The 15079-nt window shown below is 43.2% G+C and overlaps 1 long non-coding RNA gene across 1 annotated transcript; it reads left to right on the plus strand.

The window, feature by feature from the left end:
* The first annotated feature begins 877 nt into the window (after window positions 1-877).
* On the plus strand, window positions 878-14480 carry LOC104910663. Its single transcript, XR_793309.3, has 3 exons — window positions 878-1132; window positions 1784-1824; window positions 13341-14480. It is a non-coding gene; the product is annotated as an uncharacterized LOC104910663 (long non-coding RNA).
* Window positions 14481-15079: the final 599 nt, after the last annotated feature.

The raw sequence follows: 15079 nt of genomic DNA on the forward strand, positions 1-15079 counted from the left end.
CTTTTCCTTTTCCTTTTCCTTTTCCTTTTTCTTCTCCTTCTCCTTGTTCTTCTTTTCCTTTCCCTTTCCCTACCCTAACCCTTTCTCCCCTTCCTTTTCCCCTTTCTCTTCCTCTTCCCCTGCCATTTCTCCTGCCTTTTTTTTTTCCCCTTTTCCCTTCTCCCTTTTCCCTTTCCTTCTCTTCTCTTTTCCCTCAATAAAAAGCTGTGATTGAGAAGATTGCGAATACAGGGCAATAAGGAGAAGTTGTATGGAAGAATGTCAGGGTGGCAATTAGGGCGATACAGGATGACTGAGGTTTAAAACTGTGGGTCTGAGCTGATCCTTTGTTCTCTGACAGCCCATGCGACCCAGGCATTCTGGCCTTTTTGATAGCCGGGGGCGTGAGGGAAGGCTGATTCTGTGTGTGGGTTGGCACGATGGCTGTGCTGACACACTGGTGCCAGCGTGGTGGCCAAGACAGACAGCTGCCTGGCGGCCATTGCTGTCCTGCCCTCACTCACGCTGAGGGCTCTCACTGCACACCAGCCTGTTATTTGTGTGGGACACTCCTCACTGCAGGCATGGACATACAAGACCTGGCTTTTGTTAAGTTACAGGCATTATCGGAACGGTTGTAGTTGGCTGGTTTGCACCCTGGGGACAAGTTGTGGTTGTCCTAGGTATTTTCAGCACCCTGTCTGCTGTTGCCATGTATGACAGCGTAAGTATCTGCATGTGTGAAGAATTCTTGTAAGACTCATAAATTAGGATATCAGCATATGTGTCATCAGTTTATTAAGCATGAGAAGTCTTTTGGATGCTTGCGGCTGCCAGTGTTAGTTGAAGAGCTGCCAGAAATTGTAATTCCATTTGGATACAAAAATGTGTATTGCTCATGTGCATATTTCTCCTTAGATACTGGGAGCAACTCCCTTGTTACCACTGAAACAGTCAAGGGTTTACCTACCCCCAAAACAACTGTGTTTTTTTCCTAACCGCTTTCTCAGTGTCCAGATGGCTTTTCTTTCTGTGGTGTGAGGCAAGGAGGGCAAAAATACGATGCTTGTATGTAACGGTGTGGTAACATCACCTGTTTTGCAGGGGAAGAAAAAGAAGAGGAAGAGAGAAAAGTTGCAGGAATCAGCATCAGGTAGGCCATGTCCAGCTCCTACTTAGTACTCACATCAGCTGTATTTCAGAAAACCAGGGCTCACGCTATTTAATTTTTACATGCTTCTCTCTAACACTTGCTTCTGACCAATGTTTTAAAAGATACTTCACCTTGAATGCGAGCTTGTAAAAATGCACACAGTACGTGTTTCCTTTCCTTTACGCCTTTCCTGACTACATCAACATCTGTGTCTGAAGTTACTCGTTGCTGCAATCGCTGTCCTGCTCTACTTTACCTTTGCTTTTCTCCCCAGTCAGTGTTGCATCATCCTTAGACTCAACCTCTCAAATGTCGCATGGGATTACTGGACGCTGAAAAGTTCACACTGATCTTTTTGTAGCTACTTTAGTTTTTATCAACCATATTTTACGTTTCTGTGTACACTAACAGCTGCCTGGTAGGCTGGCTAAAAGCATCAGTGAGGTCTCTTCTTTGCCTTTAAAATACAGCAAGAGAAACTCTGTTTCCCCCAACAAAAATGGCTGGTATAAGAACCATGAAAAGAAAAATGAAAAAATGAGAACACACACCCCCCCAAAAAAAAAAAGTTATGCTGTAGCAAACAAACTTATTTGGAATGTGCAAAAGCTCTGTAACAGAAATTTGTTAAAGGAAAACAATCTTCTACAGGTACAGGCCCCAGAATGACAGCTGCCTACATCTGAAGCATGGTAAGAACATCTCTAAAGCTTTCCTGATAAAACTGATTTGTAAAATGAGCTTTCTTATCAATTTTCTGCAATAATATGGATTTAGCAAAAATGGCAGAAGTATTATATCCCAAAGCTAATGTTACTTCAACTTCTGATGGTTTTTATACCGGCTATCAATAGATTATTATTAGGTGTTCACCATTTCACTTCTTAACCTCAGTATTTCCAAATTGACCGTACCTCACTGACTTGCTGAAGTCTGCCTGTGAAGCACAGGGTTGGGTTTATTAAGCAGTGCAAACCATCCCAGCCAGCAAAATGCTGCAGTTCCCAACACGTGGGTTAGAAGCTGGCTTTGGAGCGTGTTTTCTGTGCTGACACTGGCTGGCTGGGCACACCCTTTTTGTAATTTTTTCACCTGTATACTAACAACATATCTGCTAAGAACATGGGACTGTGTTTCAGTTGTATCAAAAATGTCTCCCTTGATCGTACAGCAATACTTTGGCAGAGTGGGGTTCCTTTTGTTGTAGTTCCGGTGTGTGTTTTCTCTCTTTACATCATCTTCGAGGAGGGTGAAGGGAGTCGTTGTTACACATAGGCAGTAACACCGCCAAGCCGGGCTGTGAGAGCCCACTGTGCCACAGAGATTCTCATTTGTCAGTGTTTGTGTTGGAAGGCTGGTTTTTGTCCTCCTGCCAGTGAGATATGTTTTCTAGTAGGAGTGGAGTTCATTTAAAATAATAGTGACTTCCACACAGTCTAATTAACCCACACTGCTCTTGGGAGATTCCTGAGAGTTCCAGGAGCCGTGCAAAAAGTAACACTCTCTACACATCTGTATGCATTAGGGTTCTTTCTCTCCTCTCTTCTGACTTGTTTGACCACATGATCCCCTCTCCCCTCCGCTCTGACTTCCAGCCAGGGGAAGCCACACTGGCTTTGCTCTGTGCAAAACGGCACCCAGCAGCCAGGCAGCATGGCTCAGGTCTCTTCTGTGCTTCAGCCTTGAGTTTACGATTGGTACTTCAGATTAGGTGCCGTGGACCATGTTTGTTTTGAGTATTTTTTCCCTTCAATGTTAATGCAATACCAATGAACATCACATGTATGATGGGCAAGCTACATCATTTTAACATTGTGTTTGGGCATTTTTGTGTTGGCATATCTGAATTAATGCACAGAAACTAAGTAGAATACCATTAAGTTTAGTGTAAAATCTGGGAAATGTTTGGTTTCTTGGACGCATTACAATTAAGGATGGCTGCTTTGCCTACACTGAACTGCTCTTACTGGAGTCTCTTTGTTTGCATTTTCCATAGTAGAACATTAGTAGAAATGGAAGATGAGGAATGTTCTGAGTATGTTGGGCTTTCTTTTCTTTAACTTCCACTCCCCTTCCTCCCTTCCGTTGAGCTCTGTAGTAGTGTGGAAATTGTTGTGATTTCCGTGTCTGTGTCCTCACACAATGTACACAATGAAGTGTGAGAATGGCAGGCATCTCGCCCACTGACTAGGAAGGTGCTGTGGGCTCCATATTTGCGTGCATCAGTGGCCTCACAAACATTGCATGCTGAGTGAATGCCCTCCACTGAGACATACAGATGTGCTCTAGCTGGAAGGAAAAGCACAGAATGAATTAGGGAACCTGAATCAGCCAGACTTCAAAGTAAACTTCTGAAGGTTAAGACTATTGCCCTTTGCAAGCCTAATCCAAGGAATGTTTTGCCCACAAGCGTAATATTTTACCAGGCCCACAGCAGAGCTGTTCTAGTCTTTACTGGATGGAGATGATAAGTTTGGGAATGCCTTTCAGTGAGCACAAAGAGCTCCTGGAGACAGGAAAACATGGGCTTCCTTACTCGTATGGCTGGCGCAAGGAAGAGGGGGAAGGAGGTGGGAGGTCTGGGAAGGAGACAAGCATTCTGTTATCTGAGAAGAATCAGAAATGAGTAGGTGGCAAGACCAAAGAAAGAATCTTGAGATGCGGCACAAAGGAGACGAGCCAGAGCTGTAATTATGGTGACGTGAGAAGGATGAAATGGCGGGAGGGTTGTGTGGTGGGATGTTCAGAGGGAAGTAACGGAAGAGACATGCAAACAGAAATGATTTAAGAGACTGTGAAAGGTTAGGTTGGTTGGTTTTTTTTTTTTCCAGTCCATGAACGCTACAGGACAAAAGTGATTTTTAAGACAGACCTCCAACCAGTTTTTTGGCTTGCTTATCATTTGAGCAGTGAAATCAAGATGGTAGCATTAAGTTGCTCCTCCTCTCAGAGTTGTACACAACAGCAAGCTCTTTATGGCTTCACTGCTTAGGATTTAACTGAGCTCCACTATGCTCTCCAGCCTGCATTTGTAAAAATGCCTTAATATTTGAGAGTTTTAGGAATGCTGTGACCTGGTACTCTAGCCCTTGCTAACTTACCCTGGGATACTCCAAAGCACATGGCCATTCTTGAAGAGCTGCAGAACTGTCCCCATTTGTCTTTGGTTCACGTGGCCCAACACAATAGTGTATATAGTGCTCAAAATAACTTGCATTTATTGAAGAAGTATCGCTTCTTATCTCCTTCTGAAGTCAACTGAGAGTAGCACAAGACCAACAACGGTAAAAATGAGTTTGGGAGAGGCCAGGAAGAAAGGAAAATGAATAGAGCTAAGACAGTGTAAAAACTGCCTGTTGAGTACCTTTCAAAAAGGTGGGGTGCTTTTTGTTTTAAACGCAGCTTGTAAATGGGAGCAGTTCTATGTCAGAAGTGATGATTTCTGATTCCCTGCTTTGACCTTTGAGAAGAAAAACTGATACTTTAGCATCTCATGGCTATTTATAAATCATTGAGGAAGTTGAAGGGTGCTAACAAAAATCCCCCTAATAAATAGTTAACTTTTACTGACTTGCAATGTGGGGTAATTGCAAAAAAACAACATCGTTTGACATGTGGCAGGATGCAATTGGGAAGTCCTCACAAGCTACATTATTTAACATTGTGTTTTGGCATATCTTCAAGGGCTAGAAAGAGTGATAGAGAAGTGTAATAGGCATTTGAAAACCTGTGAGAAGCATATATGTGGCTTGCAAAATGCAATGACAATTAGCACTTAGATTAGCGAAGTTTTCAAAAAGAAGGAAACTTGACTAATGCTGATTTAGAATCAGAAGCACTTAGAAGGATCAGATTAAGAATGTTTAACTTGAAACAATGAATAACCTGTACCATTTCAAATCTCCTAGATGGAAATTAAAGACTAAATTCTGTGCAGGAGAAAATTTGGATGGTGTTGTAAGAAGAAGTCTATGGTTGGTTTATCTTTCGCTTACAACTTAGAAGCAAAACAGAGTTAGGTTGTGAAAGAGTATAAAGTGGACTAATCTACAGCAAGCATATACTGTGGAAAAGAACCATCTGATGACGGCTGTTGTTGTTGACCATGAGCTTCTAGCCACTGGCCTAGATAAGAGATGCAGAGGGGATGTGGTACCTTGTTTTCTGAGGCACATGTTTAATAACATGGCTTGGCCAGTGCTCTTGAAATTCCTGGTGGCTGTTTTTTTCATTTCAAATTACTCCTGCTCCTATCCATAGCCCTTTACTGTTTGGAAACTTGACACAGCATGGGAGGGTCTGTGCAGAAGTCAGCGTTTGTGGTGATGGTGGTGCAGGGATATGTCCTGGTTTGCTTTAAGATACGCATGTGATGATCCATGTTTCCCTGTTCCCTATTCTGCCTATAAATAGAATTCTTCAATATAGGCAAGAGGGCAGGAAAGAAGTGCTCCAAATGTGTCACCTTCCACCACCTGAGAGAAAAGCAAAAAGGGCACCTCAACAGTAGGACGTTCCCATGTCCCAAGCAGGATTAACTGTGACTAACTACTACTGAAAGCAATTAGTTTGCTGCTTCCCCCTTCAGACTGTATGACTACTACAATATACATCTTACAGTAGTTAGAGTGACTGGCGCAGACATGGCCTCTTTGATGGCTAATGCTTCACGAAGCTTCTCACAGCTTCAGAAAAAGTTACAAGAGGCATTTGGGCCACGCTGGCTCTAACATATCTGTAATCACTGGAGGAATTTATAAAAAGGAAAATGAGGAGAGTGAAAAACAAAGAATGATTGATGGATTTAAATACTTATATTATCAAAACAGTTACTAACTACAGTTATTTTCAACCTTTTAGAAATTTTTAAAGACAAGGGGTATAGCCCTCACAGAGGGCTGTATATATATCCCCTCCTGCAACTGATTTCAACCTAACACTGATCCATCCAGGGCAAGAGGGAAAAGTCCGTTCTTTCAGGCTCTGTGACATCAAGAAAAACACCCAAAGGAAAGCTGCCTTCTGTTTGTGTGGCAGGTACAGAAGGGCACTGACACCTGCTGGGAGAGATGTGGCAGAGCATATGTAGTTTCCCCTTTTCCAGCCTGTGAAGCACGGGTGGGGAGGGAGGATATGAAGGCAATTTTGGTGGCAGTCAGCAACTACGGGAGAGATAAGGGCAAGCCACTGCAGTGGCCAAGCATGGGTTTCCTAAATAAAAAAGAGCAGAATGTTTTCAGACAGTCAACATAGACACTAGATTGACAAGACAAGAGAATATTGCAAGTACTTTAAAAAGGTTAGTTTTTGCAACCAAAGCGTTTAACAAGGTCAGCTACAAAGTCAGCGTTTCCAGTTTTAAACTGGCAAAGAGCAGAGATGGGTAACTCAGCAGGTGAATGCCCAGAGCCTGTTTGTTTTGTCTGTGTGAGCTGCAGATGATGCTGTGAAGTCAGAGATTCTTGGAGTTTGAACTCAGTCACATTTACAAGAAGTTAAACAACAGTATCATTTCTCTTCTAAGGTGTTAGCAGTAGGAGGCTTGGGCTAGAAAGAAGGAATGGTATTGTTCTAACAGCCTTCCTGTGGGATAGGGTGGGGACAGGGAGTAGACTGCTGAGGCACCATTCTTCTCAGGCTGAAAACTGCGTAAATTGGTAGATTCAGTAAACTTAGCACTGGCCTAAGGATTCCGAGGTCATGAGAAAACTGTGGAAGCAAAGTATTTCATAAAGAAAGCCGTAAGATTTTGAAATGTGGTTTAATTCCAAATGAGAACAAATTCCAAATGAGCATTCTAATGCTCATCTCTGTATTGTATTTTCCCTTTGTGGTGTACTTACGTGAAATAATTGAAAATTAGTGATTGATGTGTTGTTACAACACTGTCAAAAGTCTTTGCCACTTGAGACTCTCTTTAAGTGCAGTCTATCCTCTAACTCAACAGAAATGTATTCACATACAGTTTTGTCAAAGCTTGTCTAGCAAGCTAGCAGTGTTATGTTTCTGTCAGCCTGACTTTCAGAACGTGATTGAATTGAGGAGGTCTTTTGATATTCTTGAGTGCAAAAACACCCATCCCAAAGGCCAAAAACCAAGAACAAACCTAAACCAAAGACTTGCTGATTTGACACCGTAAAAGTCACTGCTAGTAGAGCCAATCTTCAGTAGCATCAGTTCCTTAATCCTTCACTTTAAGACTTCTAATGAAAGTTATCTTTAAAATCTCTGATCCCTTACCCGCTTGGGAAGACTGTACCATATAAAAAGGTTGAAAGTGTGCAAATTAGAAAGCTGTGCAGGGCTGGAAGCTCACAGCGGGACCAGCTGAAGCTCTGCTGTCTGGACAGATAAACCAGTCGGTTAGACAAAATACATTTTAATCCAGCCTTTCAGGACAGCAGCTTTCTACCATAGGTTCCAGCATTTGTAGGTGTTGGAAGCATGTGTGCGGAGGTGTCATTGGTACTGGTGTGTGGGCAGGGTTAGGTACAGATGAGCGAAATAGGAACCATCTCTCTGGGTGTTCTTGTTGCATGCATTGTTGATGCGTGGTTGGTGGGTTAAGGGAACTAAGGAGGCTCAGCTGAGCAGTGTGACATAACTTTTGAGGTTGCTTCCTCCTTGCAAATGTCAGATGCGGATTTCATCATGAACATTTAGTTGCATCAGAATTAAACTCTGGACTTTTGGGAGCCATCTCTCCTTCACCCCTGGGATACCTGAAATTGCATGAGGTAAAATGCTATTTCCAAAATAACTGTATATAATGAATTAGCTTTAAGGTGCGTGCATTTGCTTGTTATTAGGTGAGACTGAGTTTTGCTGACTAGTTGTTTTCTACCCGTATGCATGCCTTTTGAGATGCACGGCAGGAGGCTTGTGTTTTTTCGGACCACTAGAGATTTTTTGCTGAGAAGACGTAATTGCATCAAAGGGAACTTGATGTGTTCGAGTTCTGCGGTGGTCTCTGTGCACAGCTGTCTTACCCTGGTAATGCTGCCCTATGGGGGTGTGACTGTAGAAGTCAGTAACGCTCAAGAAGGTGTTCTGCTTACATCTCTTACCTTTGGTTGTATAAAAGAGACTATTTAAATGATTCTACCTGTACAATAGCAGATTTAAATATTGAGACTATCTTTCCTGTACAGTATAAAGTGTAACCTATGTTTAATGGCAGCAGAAAAGGTGATCTACAAAGGAAACCTTAAATACATTATTTTTAAAAAAAATTATCACAGATTAAAACTGCAGTAACAATTTCAGTGCCCTTAGAACAGATGGATCTCTCTTCCCTGCTCTCAGTCTATCAAATAAACAAGGTGCGGAGGTTTTTTCTAATAACAAACAAACCAAAACAGAACAGAAACCACTGGCACCAAGTTCTGACTAAATGTCTTTCCCTTTTCTTGGCACTTTAACATTTACAATTTTATCATTATTTTAGAGAAAAATTAGATGTGAGGAGTTCATTAATTCCTTCAGCAGAGGTGCTTTGTCTTAATCTTCTGAGTATTTATTATACAGATACAGAAGGACGCAAGCCTATTTTTTCCTCCCTTGCAGGTCACTTTTAGTATATCTACAGATCATTTTTTGTATATCTTCTTTAAGAAGCTGCTGGAGATTGCTGTCTAGAGGTAATCTGTTTTTTATTACACAGAACCTGCCCCCCAACAGGAAAAACATGTCGTGAGCCTTCTAGCATGAGATTGTAGCTCAGTGATAGAGCTTCTAGTTTCACACTGCCTACACAGGGGGCCTTTGATAAGAGCCACACCTGCTTTGGCATTGCTGAGTTCAGCTGAACAAAGCGGGAGCTGCAGAACACCTGGGTTTCCCTGGTGCCATACCAGCCTGCTCAGAAGAGCTCTCAGACCCACTGAAGGGGGACTTGTTACGGCTCCTGTGTAAGCTACTTCAGTGCATCTGAAACACAAGTGGGCATTTTGTAGCTGGACTCCTGCTCACAGTTACCAGCAATGGGCTGAAGCTACAATAGCAAGTGGGAGAAGAATCCTTCCCCCCACTAACAACCGAACAGAAAATCTTACCAATGACATAGCCTCAACATGGCAGAATCTGTTGCAATTTTAAAGTACAATTTTTTCTAATGTCTTCGGCAACAAAGGCAGCTTAAAAAAATGCCTCTGGTGCTTGCTGGCACCCAGCTCTTGCAGAGGGCTTTTTCCTCTCTCCCGTAGGTCTCCAGCCATGCGCTACAACAGCCTGCGGGACCCTGCAGCAAATCGGATTACTAAAACAACTGGGGTTTTGCTGGGAGGTGTTTTTTTGTTTAGAAACAACAAAGGTTGTGGAGTGTTTGTTTTTGTTTGCCCAGAACATTTCAAGGCTCTGGTTTAGGCTAACCCCACAAACCATGGCCCAGCTGGGCAGGAAGAGGAGCAGACGGCAGCGCCTGAACCTCTGTGCGGCTCTGCTGTGAGGAGCATACAAAGGGGCTTCACAAACAGAGGGAACCTTTCAGATAAATCATGGCTTCGTTTTGCGTACTCAAGTTTCGGGAGTACAGGATCCATGCTGGCAGCAAGTCGAACATGTTCGTTTGGGACTTCAAAAGAAAATGAGTTTCCGTTGTCGGATCCCTGAGCTTGCCACGGTGTTTGAAGTACTGCATTAAAACCCAGGTTTGGAGACTGGCTTTTTTTTTTTAGTACATGTAACTGCTGTCGTCTTGCGTCTTTTTACAACTGCGTGAGAACAAACTGTGCTGAGGGAAGGTGAAGAAAAAAAATGCCTGGTTGAAAACTTTTATTTTCTCTTGCCTTCTGTGAACGGCCAGATATCTCTTTCACTCAGCGCTTTCCCCCAGCCAGGCCCAGAAGCTCTTTCATAACATCTGCTGATTAGCATCACTTGGATGAATCTGCATAATCCCCCCTCTCTTGTTCCACCAAATGGAGATGAGTGAAAAACCATGGAAGAAGCAAGGGGAACTTGAGGCCCTTGCAGACCCAGCCTTCAATCCACATCGTTCCCAAGCGTGGGGAGGAATTCTGACTCCCCTCTAGTGCTTCTGCCCTCAGCTGTTGAGCCCAGGCTTGTTAGGACACTTTATTTTTATGGCAGTGATTCCCGAAATGCAGCTGTATCATTTCAGTAGCAAGGCTCCTCTTGTTACATTGAATTTTTGTTGAATATTATTTCTGTTTCTTACTCGAAGAGGCCGTTTTTTCTTTCCTCCTGCAGTCAGATGTACAGTGCAAATGGCACAGACATTGCCTCCTATTGTGGCTCAGGCTCAAGGCTTCACATATGTAAAATGTGACTTGCAGCACTTTCTTTGAAGCCTAACCGCAGCCAGGGAGCTGTAATTGCAGTCTTTGATTGCGCCGACTTCGCTTGTGGATTGGGCTTTGCTAGGGCATGCCTTGCTTGGCCAGACTTCAGCTACAGCCCCCCAGTGAAGCCTTAGATGTGGGAAGTCTTCAGTCTCCTCAGCTCATGCCTGTGGTTTCTTGAAAAGAATCCTGATTTGACCTGTTTTCTATCTGTAAGGCAACACCGTCCTCATTCCTATTTTTTAGGTATTATTTGGTTTATCAGCAGTGGAAGCAATTTCCAGCACGTAGCTGTAATGAGCAGCTGGGAAAAGGCTGGGTTCTAGATGCTGTTTTCAGGATAGCCACTGTGTAATTTTCTGTATTGCAGCATTTGCTTAGAAATAAAAACATTTAGGGCTTCGCTGTGCCTGACCCCTCACAGATAGAATACTATCTGCAACTTCCCTATTGGAAAGGAGGCTGCTTAGATATAGAGAGAGGTTGTGGAAAAGAGGCAGCAGCTGCTGATGCGGTGTTTGGATGAGAGAGAAGCGCCGGCCACTGGTGGAGAAAGCCGAGGGCCAGAGCAAGGCCGCGGCCGTTATTTTAACCTCCTGACTTCAAAGACAGCTTGCTGGTAAGGGAAGGGGGGAGGAGGCAGGGAACCATCTCAACAGAAGAGCATTTCATTTCCTTCAGTGAAGTAGACATTCCTGGCTGCTAATGGGGAGTAGCTCTGAATCACAGCGCTTGTATCAGACTGCTGTGAACTACTGGCCTGGCGCCTCAAGGCCATTCCTCAACAGGAAGCTGAATGTTTTCATGTAAGACTGAGAGGAAAACCTTCCCAGGAAGAGCAACCTGGACCAAACCTTTGAAAATCTGGGATGAAAAGGCACAAAATAAATATAAAGCTGCAGGGTGCTCTCCCCAGTGTTCCTCTGCTATTTGCTTGGCCTCTCTTTCGTGCTCCTTGGAAAGGTAGAGTCCTTCGTAGCTCTTTGATCCACATGTGTTACGGAGCACTCTGCTACTTATTTATTTATTTAATAATAATAATTAAAAAAAAAAAAGAAGCAGGAAGCTCAGAACGCTTTTTTTAGTTGGGACTTGTGCTGGTTTTATGAGGAAATAGGAACTGAATTAGTCAGTGCAGACCACCTCTGTTGAAACCGCTGGTTTTCCAGTGGACTTTCAGCTGTGCTGTTTCAAGAGGCCACAGCAGCTTTAAATGTCCTTTTGTGGCTACCGACAGCAGGTGAAAGTCATTCGCTACATACCAAGGGATGGTGGTATTTGGAGGAAGAGCATCCTCCTTCAAATTAAAGCTGTGCAGTACAGCTTAATCTAAAGCTCATGCTTGTTCCTTCTATCCTTGTAGCTAAATGCAGTGTCCTCCAGCTTTCCCCTTCCCTCAAATAGTGGTCACCTAGGTGGCTTCCATGAAGCAGACAACTTGTTTAGTAAGGTTTCGGGTTCTCATCTCGTGCTCACTAAACTCAGAAGGTCCAAAATGAGTTTTGGAGGTTTTCTACCCTGGAGCACATTAGCCTGAGTAACTCCTCATTCAGTAGCAGTACTCAAACCAGTATGGGAAAAAGTGTTACAATGGCCTACACTCAAGCCACAGGGCATGGGGGCAGGCGGTGGGACTCAGTTACAAGTCACCCTTGTTTACATAGTACTGCTGTAATATTCGCTGATTATTTCTGCTTGTGGCTCCTACATGCTCCGTCATTCTATTACAATTAGTATGACAGGGTACACACAGTTGGCAAATTCTGGTAACAGAAGTTTGAGTTGTGGCTTAAACAAGTCAATTTCTTCATCAACTTGTTTTGTCTTGCCTTGCATGATTCGAGGTGTCAGCAGTGCATCTTCTCTAAGCAGTTTGTGCATCTCGCCTTCTCCACTGAATTGCATTCCTGTGCTAATTTTGGTCATTCCTTAAAGCTGTTCCTTAACTTGCTTGTTTGGCAGTCAGGCAGTACCTGGAGGCTTAGAGGCTCACACAGATTTTTGAGATACTGCTAATCCCAAAAGTATGGGATTCTATCTGTGGAAAACGCCCGACTCACCAGGCAGTCCCTGGGTGGAGGCCCTGTTACAAGGCACTTGCCTGGTTCAGAAGGGCAGGGTGACGGCTGAGTCAGCATAAGTCAGCTGATGTAACCAAGAGACCTAATGCTGAAGAACAGTACCTCTGTACAGGGAAGTATCAATAGCTACAGGCTTGCACTACTGGCCTTTTCATCGGGTGTACGAACGAGACCCAAATCATAGTGAACTGTACTGCTGGGTAAGAGGCCTGATGGCTGCATGCAGCTGGAATATGTACCCTGCATTGCCAGAGAGCAGAATGAATCCTCCTCAGCATAGGGTCGCTGTTCAGAAAGTCTCTCCCACCGCATTCCTTGGCCCAGCTGCTTCCAGAAGACAGTATTGCTTCACTTCTACAGAGCAAAGCTTGAAGCTCTGAACTAGAGGTTTAATTGACCTTAACTGCTGTACTAAGTGCTAAAGGCTGAGGATGTCTGATTCTGTAGCAGGTATCTGGGTCAAACGTTGTAGATAGATAAATTAAATCCACTACAAAAAGGAATTACTTATGTAATATGCTGAATGTCTAAACAGCTGTAAAAAATGCTTTCTAGTTGTTGAGGACATCTACTTACAATACAAAGTACTTTCCTGCATGAATAATCTTGCAAACTTCAAGCAACTGCAAATAGCAATGCTCTGCACTTAAGTGGGACACTGCAAATGCACGTCCTACTGTATACCTTAACAGTCATCCATCACTGGACATGTACCACAGGACAGCTTCTTTGAAGAGGTTTTTTTAAAAAAAAAAATTCATATAGTCTTTATCTCTCTCTCTCTCTCTCTCTCTCTCTCTCTCTCTCTTCCTCCTTCCCCTGTAGGTGGGAAAAGAAATGCATTCTCAACTTGCAAAGCAAAGGCGGCGACACCAGGACCCCTGCTGGAGATGGAAGCTTGTTAAACCCTAGGTGTGTCCTTCATCCACACAGACCACCCCTAAGGAGTCTGTCTAGGATGTCATTCACCCTGATGTCACTGCTAAAGACACTGAATCATAAAGACAATCACTGCCAAAATCCTTCACTATCACGAGGTCCAGCCCTGATATAAATAGAGCAAATAAGCTCCTGGGTCAGCAGAGCAGCTTTTGTCTTCACTCCACCTCTGCCTTGCACTCTTAAGCCCTCGTCTCATCTGTGTCCATGTTGAGTCAGCAAACAAAGTAGCGTGGCTGTCTCTGCCTGCTTCAGCCAACAGAGTAACTTAGAGCACCGCTGCCCCATACAGCACATCGAGGAATGGAATTTGCCTGGACCGGGACGACACACTCAAAACTTCTTTTTATTTAATGGTGCGACAGGATCAATTTTGGTTTTAGCTTTTTTAAGAAACTTGAATGCTTTTGTATTTTAACTTTTAGTTTGTAATTTCCTTGGTGTATATTTTACTAGGTATGAGCTTTTAAACAACTGTCAAAAATCTGAACTACTTTTTGAATAAAGGGGTTTATTTTCCTTTTTTTTTTTTTCCTGCCAGAGGAAAAGCCTGTATGGAAAAAAGGTGGCTTGTAACAAATAGTGGCCTCTCAGTCTATATAATACAGTGTCGTATAAAACTAAATAAATGTAACAACAGTCAGCTGGTCAGTAGCCATGTCCGTCTTGCATCACCTCCTCTGTAAACATAAGCAATACATCCAGCAAATCTGACTGCAGTGAGTTCTCCTTCTCACCCATCACCCTTCTCCTTGTAAAAAGCCCAGCACTTGAATTATTACTTCAATTGTTCTGTATTTGTATCTGTTTTTGTTAGCCTGTTAGTGGGATTTTAAGCCAGTTGCTGAAATGAGCATTGATGTACCCATTTTTTAAAATAGTAAGGCACAGCCTCAGCCAAAAATACTGTCAACCATTTTTTTTTTTGTCATTCCAGTTTGAGTTAATGTGCTGAGCATTTGGGTTTTTGTTTTTGTTTTTTTTTTGTTGTTGTTGTTGTTTTGGTTTGGTTTTTTGTTTTTTTAATAAAAGCTTTGTAATAAAACAAAAGTCAAGTGTCTGGCTTAAGAAAGAAACTAGTCACACCTGAAAGAAATGAATCCCTAGAAAGTAGATGCAAGTCCACAAAGGTGCAGTCACTTCTAAGACTGCAGGCTTTTGGCTCAGTGTCCCCTTGTAGGAAATGCACTGTTTTTATTTGTCTATATGGAACTTTTCTTCCTAAAGAGAGCAGGAGGGAGGAATTGGTAGAGCCAGTGCTACCTTCTGCTTCACAGCTAGAATTGGCCCAACTAGAAATACCAGCCTCCCTCTATCCCAATTTTCCTACTAAAAAATCTCAGTGAATGCATAAATGGTTTTAAGCTGATGGTGGATTCCCTTCTTTCTGGATGCCATCTATGTCCATGTAAGGAGTAGGAGCCTATACTTGAATGTCTTATAGCTGCCTAAGTCTTCCAGCCATCAGGGAGAGGAGCACAGTGCCGCAGCATGGCCTGCTACTGCTAATGGCAACCATGAGAGACACCCCTGCCTCAGCAAGCAGCCATCTGCACTCTTAAAACACATTTGAGTTTTTGCTGCCTCAGATCAGATACCACTAGTGACTTGTCTCATACCTCTCC

Source organism: Meleagris gallopavo, chromosome 4 (genome assembly GCF_000146605.3).
Source record: "Meleagris gallopavo isolate NT-WF06-2002-E0010 breed Aviagen turkey brand Nicholas breeding stock chromosome 4, Turkey_5.1, whole genome shotgun sequence".
NCBI classification, from domain to species: domain Eukaryota; kingdom Metazoa; phylum Chordata; class Aves; order Galliformes; family Phasianidae; genus Meleagris; species Meleagris gallopavo.